Here is an 11,437-nt window from a genome sequence, read left to right on the forward strand (position 1 = left end):
ATAGAGCTTCACTGTTTCCAGAAAAAAATAAAATGGAGTTTTTCATGTAAAGCCTTGTAATGGTAGAAAGCTGAAAGGAGATTAATGAATTGGCCCCACCCTCGCTGTCTTCTCCCTGTGTACCCGGAGTGAAAAGTTGCCATCCATGACCTGCTCTAGTGCCTCATTTTTCACCACATTGAAGGGAGGTCTTGGAAAGGAGGTAATGCTTAATAACACCCCATGGATTTTCAAGCTATGTTAGCACCTCCAAGCACAGGTTTGGCTTCTTTTTTTCATTTATTGCTATTAACTACATTTGCCAGAAAGCTTGCAAGCCGTAAGAATGGACTGGCAGCTTTCATTTCCAAGGACTCCCTTTAGCTTTGCAAATGGTCGTCACTGTATAGGGCAGTGTTGCTATCTATCTTCTTCTAAATGAAGAGAGTGCCCTGTGAATCTCTGCTGTGTGTGGCCGGCTTCATATTTCCAGTGAGTTATTGTATGCAGAACAATTCCTGAGTGTTTTAAAGATGTCCATAATTTTGTGATCTGGAAGCACTTCCCCAGAGGCCAAATTTATATTCTAATACCATAATCCTCATATCTCATTTTCCTAAGCAGGCCTTCTGGAAAAGATAACCCTGAAGCCAAATCTACAAGCTATTCATGCTTTCATACTACTGGGAATGGGCAGTGGTTCTAACACAGCCCCTCAATTGTCACCTCCAAGGTCACGTCCTCATGTGCTTGTTTTGGATCCTAATTGTGTTCTTATCCACATCCATTGTACCACAGTTTTGGCCTACAAATAATTGAAAATATTTCCATGCAAAGTGCTAAGACATGTCACTCATATAATTCCTTATATTTCTCTCCTATCAAGAGAATATTGCTGTTACTGGAAGCAAAACTAGCAATGATGCTGGAACACTTATTTACACTGTTCAGTAACAGATTGAAAGCAGATCATTCAGAGATTGTGCCAGTATTGTAGGGAGCTGTCAGGTCCTGACAATTGCTGCAGTCAGCGTTTTAACTCTCTTCTTCACAGATGGCAATGACAAGCTCATTGCATCCTGAGACACATTGCCAGTGCTTGTGGGAAGAATCCTTGGAGATGTTTAAGAAGTTCCTTCTTGTTTAGATACTCTTAGGAAGGATGTGGCAAAGTCCAAGGACTTTACTGTCTTTTATCTTCCTGCCCTGTCAACATCAGGCAAAGTTGAATATTATCTTTAGCAACTTCTTGAGTTTTCTGTGTAATTGAAAGCCTTTTGCACAATGGTAGAAGGCATTAAGGAAAGTGATAAATTATTACTACTAAGGATTCCTGCTCCAAAGGCCCTCACAGGGAATGGGTGGAATCCATACCTTCTCTGTCACTTAATCCATAAGGTAACCCACAGTACCAATTAATGGGAGACCCCAAAAGTGTATGAACATAGGCAAAAAACAGAATGACAAAATTTAAGTAGGTCTGAAGGATGGTCTAGGCTCTTTTAACCTTTGAGGGTTTGTCAGAGCTGATCTGCCTGTGGTGAATTTTTCTCAGGATAGCTGTAAAAGGAAGTGAACATGGATTAGAATAATCTGAACCTTAAGATTTTACAGGTTAGATATCAGCTTTCTCATAAATAGGCTTTGCTTTCTCAGCTCCTAATTTTTCATATTTTGTTAGGATATTTCATATGACTATCTCAGGAAATCTGTCATTCCCACTTTTATAGTTGTGTAAGTGTGGCTTACAATTTAGAATTCTGCCTACTTCTGAGTTCAAAAGAGCTATGTTGTTGAATGACATGATAAAACATTAATATTTTATAATTCTCCACAGACAAACAGAACCATGCATCATGGCTAAGATGAGCACAGCAGAATGCATCAAGGGAAAGTGCAAAAAGGAGATTCATTACACAAGGTTCTATTTACACACAGGAACAATAACATTCCTTGAGCACTTAGTCTATGCCAGGCACAGTTCTAAATATTTTATATGTATTCACATATTTAATGCTGATAGCGAAACTTAGGATGCATGTGCTATTGTCTCTACGTTTTATAGATGAGAAAACTGAAACATATACTGAATCAGTAATTTGATCAATGTCAAATTGTTGGTAAGTGGAAAAGATGAGGTTAAAAGGCAAGCAATTTGGCATTAGATTATACACCTTTATTTTTCCATATTGCCTATGATCAACACTAATCATCTTGCTTTTACCAGGTATACTGCTTAATTAAGATTGCCAGTGATGGTGGAGATACCTGTGATGTATTGTGACAAAGCTGCATAATAAACCACTGAAAAGTTCAGGGTCTTAACAATGAGTGTTTATGCAATATTATAACAGTGTATCACTGGGATTCAGCTGATCAAGGCTAGGTGTGGCTGAACTTGCCTGGGTTCATTCCTTCTCTGCAAATGGTTCTATTTCATTTGCCTCTCCACCAGTCTCAACTTGCATCTTTTTTTACCAATATTTTATTGGCCCAATGAAACCACTTCAAGAGTTGTTGGGAACCGCCTTGGCTGGTATCAGAAGCTGTAACCCCCGCCTAGGCTAAGGCTAAGGGAACGCCCTTGGAACCATAAGCCAGCAAGGAGACAAAAGCTTATCTCCCTGGCAGGAATGCTGCTTCTGCTGCTTTATTCATAACTGAACCCCAAAAAGCTTGATCGGTTAGCCAAAGACGGGTAAGATTCCCCAGTGGGGGAACGACCTAAGACAGGCACGATCACTTGGGAGGCCCCCCAAAAGAAGGACTTTGGGGGCTGCAGCAAAAGGGGGTGATTGACCTCGTTCCTCGGCTTTGACATAGCCTGAGTCCTCATCATCTGGGAGAAAATCTCCTTATCTCTTGGTTGCCTTAGTTCCCTTGCTCCACCTAAGCCTGAAACAATGACAGGGTGGTGCAGCTCTGTGCTGAAAAGAGCGGATTCCCCGGGTGTTCAGGCCTAAGAAAGAATATGTAAATTACTGTGAAACCTTCTTTGTTTAGAATGCTCTCAGTTGAATGAGAAGGGTCCTAGGAGGAAGTTAGTTTGTTCCTCAAAGTCTTACAGCTCTTTTACCCTGACTCAAAATAGACCCTCAGACTTCCTTGTTTTCTATGGTTCCTTACTTCCCCCTAATGAGTACTGTACTTTACCTGAATTATTATGCAAAATGAGCCCAATAAAAGCAGGTTTGGGGGTAAATCGGCGCGCTTCTCACTAGAGGGGGTGGCCATTTCGTCCCTACTTCTCCACAGAAACTAGTTTGTCTCTGTGCGTGTTTTTTCTCGCGTGTTTCAGCGAGCCATCTGCAGCATTCCGTGATCACTGCTGGCTGGTGACCCACGCAACAAAGAGTCAGAGTGTGAGGGCCCTACCAAAGATATATAACAATGGGTATGAAATAGGAAGAAGAAATATTTGAGTCATTAGATCAATCTACTATAATTAGTAACAAGGAAAGTGAATTGGGTTGGAAATTAAATTCTATTCTATTCATTCATCCATTCATTCATTTCTTCAGTAAGCTCTCTTAGGTTTCATACATAAGTGCTATTCTTATATCCTAGACATACCAAGATAAAATTCAGAGTTGAATCTTCAAAAAGACTTGTAATCTTATGGGTGAGACAGATAAGTCAATATTTACAATACACCACAGTATTGCCAAGAATTACATTATAAGAACAAAGTCTAAAGCTCCCAAGAAGGGTTGTGTTAAGGAAAGGGAAGGAAGAAATGGGAGTAGTGATTCTCCTAAGATATTCTTTGGGCTGAATCTTGAAATGTAAGTAATTCACATAAGAGAACAAAAATCATGCATTTATTATAAGCAGCAGGGTGTCAAGAGATAAAGCTATAGAAGTCAGATCATGAAGGGATTTCCATGTCACCCTAAACAGCACAAACTATCCTGAAGATGGTATAAGGCTATGAAATTTAAAGCATATTATCAAACTTTGTACAGAAGGTATAAACAATGCCTGAAAAATTTTCTTATGGATAGTTTAGAAATTCATGAATAGGTAAGTAAGTGGTACCCTATAGACAAAAGCCTTCTTTAATATTCCTGCATTTTGAAGTTCTCAAATACACTTTCTTACTGATTTTCCCATAAGGGAATCAGGCCCTGAATGACTAGATCACAGTTATTAATAAAAAAAACATGCACAGTAAGCACCAAAAGGATCAATCTATGTATATGCACTAAGAAATACAACCTTCACCCAAATTGTGAAGGTCTGAGCCAGCAGAGCTGACGCATGGGCTCCCAATGGCCAAACTCTGTGGCCAGTTCAGTAAAGATGATCAAAGCTTGTTTTGTTGATTTACTGTCAAATATGGCAGTGGCAGGGCAAAAGCAGCAAGGGATGCAGACATGGGGATCAGATTTCTTGGTGGACATGGAATGAAAACAAGGGAGTTAGATGAATTGTATGTTTATGGCAACAGGTAAGAAAACCTGTTGTTCAATCTCACAATAGTATTGGAGTTTTATTCAGATGAGAAGGACTTGAGGGCTCCCTGGCTCCAAACCCAAGGGCCGGCCTTGCCAGTGGGATATGAATAATTTGATGTCCAACTAGGGTCCCTTCTTTAATTCATAGTTTGTTATTACTTACCCAAAGATATGACTACTTTTCTTGCTTCTTTATGGTTAACTGATGCCTCTTCAGTGTGGCACATTTTTTTTAAATATATTAACACTTCAACCAGAAGCTATCTGGTCTGTCATACAACTGCTGATCTATGCATAGTCTAATATTGATTTATAATTTGTCTCCTAGAGAACCAATTATTTCTGTCATTGTCAATATTCCTAGTGTTGTAGCCTCTCAATATAAAACAAACACGCAAACAAAAACAAGGACACTAGAATGTGCAGCCAAAGATTATTATATGAACATACATATGCAGTCAAGTTTTAAAAAAAAAACAGATGTTTTTGGTGATTTAACGATGTTTAATAATGGATCTCCACTGGTAAGTTTTGACCTGCAATAAAAACATGTGAGTTTCTCTAAGTTACTTAGATCAATATATTCAGGAAAACATATTTCTTATTCACAGAAAATTTTAACTTCAAGTAATACATCTTTCTAATTATATAGTAAAAGGCAATGGATACCTCCAGGTAATTTTTGAAACAGGAGAAGAAACAATTTGTTCTCTGATTTCCAATTTTCTTTTCCTATGTTCTTTATTACCATGAGCAAAATATTTGAATGAAATAGGATTTTTGTTTATAGAAGACTATCTTCTGTTAATGTTGAGAAACCATCCTGACTCCTAAATAATACTTTGATTCCATTGCAATGAATGAAGAAGAAGGAAATAAAGTAAGTATCTCCAAACTGGTCACTACTATTGGGTATTTATGGCTCCAACTATTTTGCTACAAGATAAGCAATTAAAATAAGGTATTGTGTGCACCCATACATACAAATTATGCAAGAAAGTCAGAAAACATTTACCTGGTGTAGAAATATTGTTACTTTTATGTTTATCTGTTTCTGTTATTTTTCTAACATACGATTTACAGATTGGAGAACAGAAGATTATCAATTTAATAGAATGCTTCTGTTTTCAAGTAGTGGAAAATTCAACTCAAACAGGCTTAATTAATAAAGTTAATTGATTGCTTTTGTGGCTGAAAAGTCTTTCAAGTAGTGCTCCAAAGTATTATCAGAACTTGTTTTATCATTTTTTTGCACATGTTAACTCCTTTTTTGAGGTGTTTCCTTTAGTAATTTAGGCTTATTTCCTCATAGTCCAAGATGAATGATGTGGCTCCCAAGAAATCATATTTCTGTATTTCTATCCAGCAGAGCAGAGGACTTTGGCCACAAAATACTAAGAGATGACTGGATATTCATCCTAATCAGAACAACTAAACCACAGGATCACTTCTGAACAAATATCCATCACCAGGCAGTCCATGTGCCCCTCTGTACCTTGTAATCGAGTCAGCTTCCTACACCATGTGGTGTTTATGGCAGCAAGGAACAGATGTTCATTAAAATTAGGGTAGTATACTGAGACAGAGAATAAGTTTAGAAGTCAAGGAAACAATGTCACACTCTGACTTTAACATTAAACATACACATTAAAATTTATTCCTCTTGGCAGTAATGCATTTGGGCAATGTGAATAAAACACACAAAGAAATCATTTCAACCAAGTTTTCAATGAAAATAATTCATCTCTAAAAAGGATTAATGAGAACGAGGACACTTTACCTAATTAGATTGGGATAATTGATACCTACCTTCACCCACAGCAAAACTCCATAACCTTTTCCATTTGCTTTTATGATATCCCAAAATATCACTGCTAATCAAAAGCTGTTGCAAGCTCCCAAGTTCAACTTCCCCTTTTATCTTCTAAGCAGCCATGAATCCACTGCCCAGTTGTACTTACCTTCTGTCATCCTTCTCCACACCAGTAAAATGCTGAGTAACAAAAAGGCAGGAGGAACATTAAGCCATCACTGGCAAGGAACAAAGAGCTCACCCAACTCCAGCATGTTGAGTTTGTGATCAAGTTAGGAGATTCAGTCATTTAAAAACCACATGCACATGCAAATTGAGACATGCAAATTGAGACATACATTTCTGCATTATATATAATACTCTGGTGTTTACTCCATATATTACCTTGTTTTAAATTGCTTCCATTGAGAAAGGTACACCGTAAGTTTTTTTCCTAAAGAGATACTAATTATCATTGGGTAGTGACTAAACCAAAAGTCAGAATTTCCATCTTCAGGGCTATTTAAACCCACTATACCTTCATTTGTTTACATTTGCTAGAAAGCATTTATTCTACTTCACATGGCAGAAGAAACCTTACTCCTGCAAAAGTAAATTCTTTTGCATGAAATCCAAAAGTAAGGTAAAGTGACTTGCCAGCTTTCCTCTATATCCCCTTTGAATACAGATTGTCATTTTCCAGGTACTTCCAGCCTTGAGTAGTGGGAAAATTTCAAGATGTTCACTTCATAGCATCCAGACTTCAATGAACTGCCCCATCAAACTGTTCTGTGCATTAAATAAATTGTGCATTGGCAATAAATATTCCCCTAGTTGAGGTTGGTGTTAAAAGGATTTAAGATGAAAAATCTCAGCAATAAAGTATATATATAACCAACAGCCTTGGAAAGAAATCGATTCAATGTGGATTTAAAATCAAGTTTTACACAAACTTACAAGTGCTTTAATAAATTATTAGGTATTTTATTCTAATAAAAACTTGACTTTTATGCTAATCAACTAAGGAGAGATGTATTTGCTTTAGATGAATACTTCTATATAATAAAACTTAATTTACTTTCAAGAGCTCCTCTTTTAATTACTACCAGCTTGTACACAAAAAGGAAAAAACACGTTGTAAATTACAGTTAACTATTTGAACTATATAGAAAGATATTCTATTGCTTAATCATAACATAAACTCATTATAAAGTATTTGACATAATCATAGTCCACTTCAGAAGAGTTGTTGATATTAAATAATACATAATTTTGTGTATTAGATGAATATTGAAGATAAAAAGGCAATAAATGAAAAGGGTCTTCCACAGTACATTTTTATAATTAATATTCAAATTCTTTAATTTGTTCCCACCCTATGTCCTTCCTACTAAACCTGCCTTCAATATTCCTAACCCAGAACAGACACCACTGCCTCCTGCCTGGTATTTCTGACCCCACTTGATGAGGAAGTAGGGTGGGACCCATGTTTCTCCCACACAGGAGTGAGGCAGTCATTCCCCCACTGCTGACAGTCCAGACTGCTGGTTATTTTCAACTGAGTCTCTTCAAAGTTTTCCAAAGCCAGGGGTTCTCTAACCTTAACATGTATTAGAATCATTGGGAGAGCTTAAAGAGTGGATAGCTGATGTCCCCAGATTTCCGATTTAGTAAATCATGGCAAGATGTCCCATATTCTACCATTTTAACAACCACCAAGGTGATGATGATGATGTTCTGGGAACTACACTTTGAAAATCACTGTTTTAAGCTGAAGAGAGCTGCATCACCCAAGATCACACCCCCTACCCAGTAGCAGACCAGGTCCATAGGGAGTATAAAAGCCAGGCCCCTTGCCTCAAAGAGACAAATCTAAAGCATCATCTCAGCTCCAGATCTCCTGGTGGAATTGGCTGAGGCATTTAGCCTTGCATTGTCCTTCAATATTCCCTCTGCCCAACCCTATGTCCATTCTTTTCCTATAGCAGTTGATCTTATACGTATTACAAGAGCCAAACTGATCTATTTAATATACTGATCTAACATTGTAATGGTGTTTCAATATGACTAGAATGCCCTCTAAACTTGTAGCTATGTTTTGTATTCTTCCCAATTCTGGAATAATAAAACATCTTAGCTTCTACTGGCTGTTAATGCTGCTGGAGAAAGAGTGTACACATTCATAATGTCCCATTCCAAATGAGTCCTCTGAACTGCCTGATAGTACTAGACTGTGTCTAGGCAGTTTACTCTCTGACTTTCCATGGTAACTTTTTTTCCCCATTTTCTCCTTACCACCCACTCCACTATTTCCTAACATATTCTCAGAAGTTGGCTTTTTCGCCACCTTACCTCACTGTACAAATCAGATCAAAGTCATCCTCCACCTTTTCTTTCCCTATTCCCAAAATCTAGTCCAATATCAAGTTCTGATTAATTTATTTACAAAATTATGTCTCAAATTTTTCTGCATCTTTCCTTCCAACTGTCCATTGGTGCCAATGGTATAGGCAAATATTATTTCTTACTCCAATAACATTAAAGCCTTTCTGACTAGACCCAGGTTTTTGCTATCTCAAATCTGTTTTCTACCTTGGCAATATTTCTAAAACAAAACAAAACAAAAAACTGATTTTTCTCCCTCTCCCTTTGAATGCACTCTTTCTAAACTATTCTACCACAAATGTCTTCATGACCCACCCCGGCTCCACATGCACATCTATTGATCAAAATTCTCAGTTTGGCTTACAAGGCTGTTCATGATCCAAACCCTGTTACACCTCTCGCTTCAGCTTCAGTTTGTACTCCCACATGCAACACGATACGCCCCAGATGTGCTAAACAACTTGAAGTTTTTGAGCCCTTGCATAAGTCACTCATCCAGAAAAATGTGTCTGAGTTCCCAAGGCTACGAAAACAACAACAAAAATTAAGGCAACAGATTTTATAGTTTTCCAATCCTTGAGAATATATCTTCAGACTTTGACAGGCTGGCCATAAAATCCCAAGTTGAGAAACACTCTCATAGCTACAATTGTCTAAAGTAATAGCAAAATAATTACAGAATTTTAGAGAATAAATCACCATGACATAAAAGCAAAGCCAAATCTCTTATTTTTCAAATAAGGAAAATGATGTTCAGAGAAATTAAATTATGTCCAGGGGGATATTAACGGGGGTAGAAGTAAATTGGGAGGAAAGTGGGAAAAGTTGACAGAAATTTATAAAACACCAAGAAAACGAAAGAAACAAAAACGATTATGAAGGTGTCATCGTCGATTTTCAAATCTAATCCAGACAAACCCGCTGTGTGTGTGAGGGTATGGGGACAGTCTGGGAGGGCAGAACACCACAGTGGTCTCCAGAATGGTCATGGTCACTTTCAGAAGGCACTATTGCTGATGGTTTTCTGTTGAAGGCAGTGAAGACAGGAAATGACAGGATTTACTAACATGCTCATCTGTGGGCATGCTGAATGTAGCTAACAATGTCCCAGGAAGAACCATGTTTTATATTATTAACTTGTATACAAACACATGAAGCAAACATGCTCAGGCATACAACTAAATAATAAAAATGTTCACAAAGCAAACTGGTATTTTCTACTTTATTTCATTCTATGCTAAATCATTAAGAAAGGGTTAACCATGCCCTGCTTAATTGTTTTCATAGTCTATTAATGGGTTGTAGCCCACAGTTTGGAAAGTAACATATGCTTGACTTCTCATTATTTAGTCTGAATTTGAGGTTTGCTTTGTGTTCTTTTATCAATAACAGCAATGCAGTTTAAAATATCCCTAGTAATTTTTGTGGTCTTGATAAGTTGCATTTGATCCACTGGCAATAGGTCTCATTCAGGTTAAGCCAGGAAGTAAGAAGGATATAATGCCTCTTAGCTCAAGCTGGCATAACAAAACACAATAGCCTGAGGGGTTTAACCAACAGATTTATTTTCTCATAGTTCTGTAGGCTGGAAGTCCAACATCAGGATGTCTGCATGGTCAGGTTCCACAAGAATTTTCTTCTTGGCTTTCAGACAGCTGGCTTCTGGGTAAGCACTTCACAGAGGAGAGGACAGAGAAAGGAAGCTCTCTGGTAACTCCTCTTATGAGGACACGGATCCCAGCACAGGGCCCCACCCTCATGACCTCACCTAAACACAATTACCTCTCCAAGGTGCCATCTCCAACTGCCATCCACACAGGAGGTAGGGCTTCAACATATACGTTTTTCTGGGAAGAGGGGAGACACAATTCAGTCCATAGCATAATGTAAAACCATACTCTTCCAAAAAGAAAGGGTCTTCCAGTCTTGGTAGGAAGAAAGACACAGATAAAATGAAAGTGGAGTGCAGTCATGTGACATGAAAGTCCTATCCCCCTCTGAATCAAAATTCTAGTGTATGTTGTTAGAAATATTTGTGTTAATAGAAGGCTTAGTCCTTGATTTTAGCTTATTCCTTTTAAATTACAAAACCCCTTGTAGAAGCAGCCTGACAACACAAAGCAGCTGCCACAAGGCATTAATGGAAGCATGACATGGTTAGGCAGAGAAAGAAGAACAGATCCTGAGCTCTTCATTCTCCCAAGCCTGGGAAGAGTGTGAAAGACATCCAGTGACTCATGTGACATCTTGGCATATGTGTGTGATCGATAGCCCAAAGTCACAGAAATCCTTGCTAGGAAATTGAGGTGTGTGTCTTGGGTAACAGAAGGAGGTGGCCAGTATGCTAGGAATTTTCTTGTGCAGAGATAAATACACATAAAAACACTGCACAGGAGATACAACAAGAATAGAAATCAAGGCTTGAAATCAGACAAAACAATCAACACCTCAATTGCAGATACCCAGATGCCAACAGATAAGGATAATGTAACATTATGTGTGTTCTCAACATGCCCAAATGTCACCCAGAGAGAGAGGAGTGAAGAGGGGAGTGGAGTCAAAGCCTGTAAGTCTGAATACGCACCACACAGATATTGAGAAAGACAGAAATAAACTGTTACCTGAAAGAGACTGTGGTATACTTGTGAAGTTTGCAACTTAAAATGTGACACTACTATACTTCACTTTTCTTTTATGCTCATACTCCATTAAAATGTTCTGACTTGTCATTAGAACATAAGAAAATTTTAAGGTGATTTCAAAAAATATAACAAGTTATGATAAGAAATTTTGGGTCAACAACAATGTACTTCCATGCTAATAG

The 11,437-nt window shown here is 37.9% G+C and overlaps 1 long non-coding RNA gene across 1 annotated transcript; it reads left to right on the plus strand.

Annotated features, from left to right (window-relative positions):
- Nucleotides 1–1,444: 1,444 nt before the first annotated feature.
- Nucleotides 1,445–8,854, plus strand: LOC118498864. Its single transcript, XR_004901352.1, has 2 exons — nucleotides 1,445–2,495; nucleotides 3,335–8,854. It is a non-coding gene; the product is annotated as an uncharacterized LOC118498864 (long non-coding RNA).
- The last annotated feature ends 2,583 nt before the right edge of the window (nucleotides 8,855–11,437 follow it).

Source organism: Phyllostomus discolor, chromosome 2 (genome assembly GCF_004126475.2).
Source record: "Phyllostomus discolor isolate MPI-MPIP mPhyDis1 chromosome 2, mPhyDis1.pri.v3, whole genome shotgun sequence".
Lineage (NCBI taxonomy): Eukaryota > Metazoa > Chordata > Mammalia > Chiroptera > Phyllostomidae > Phyllostomus > Phyllostomus discolor.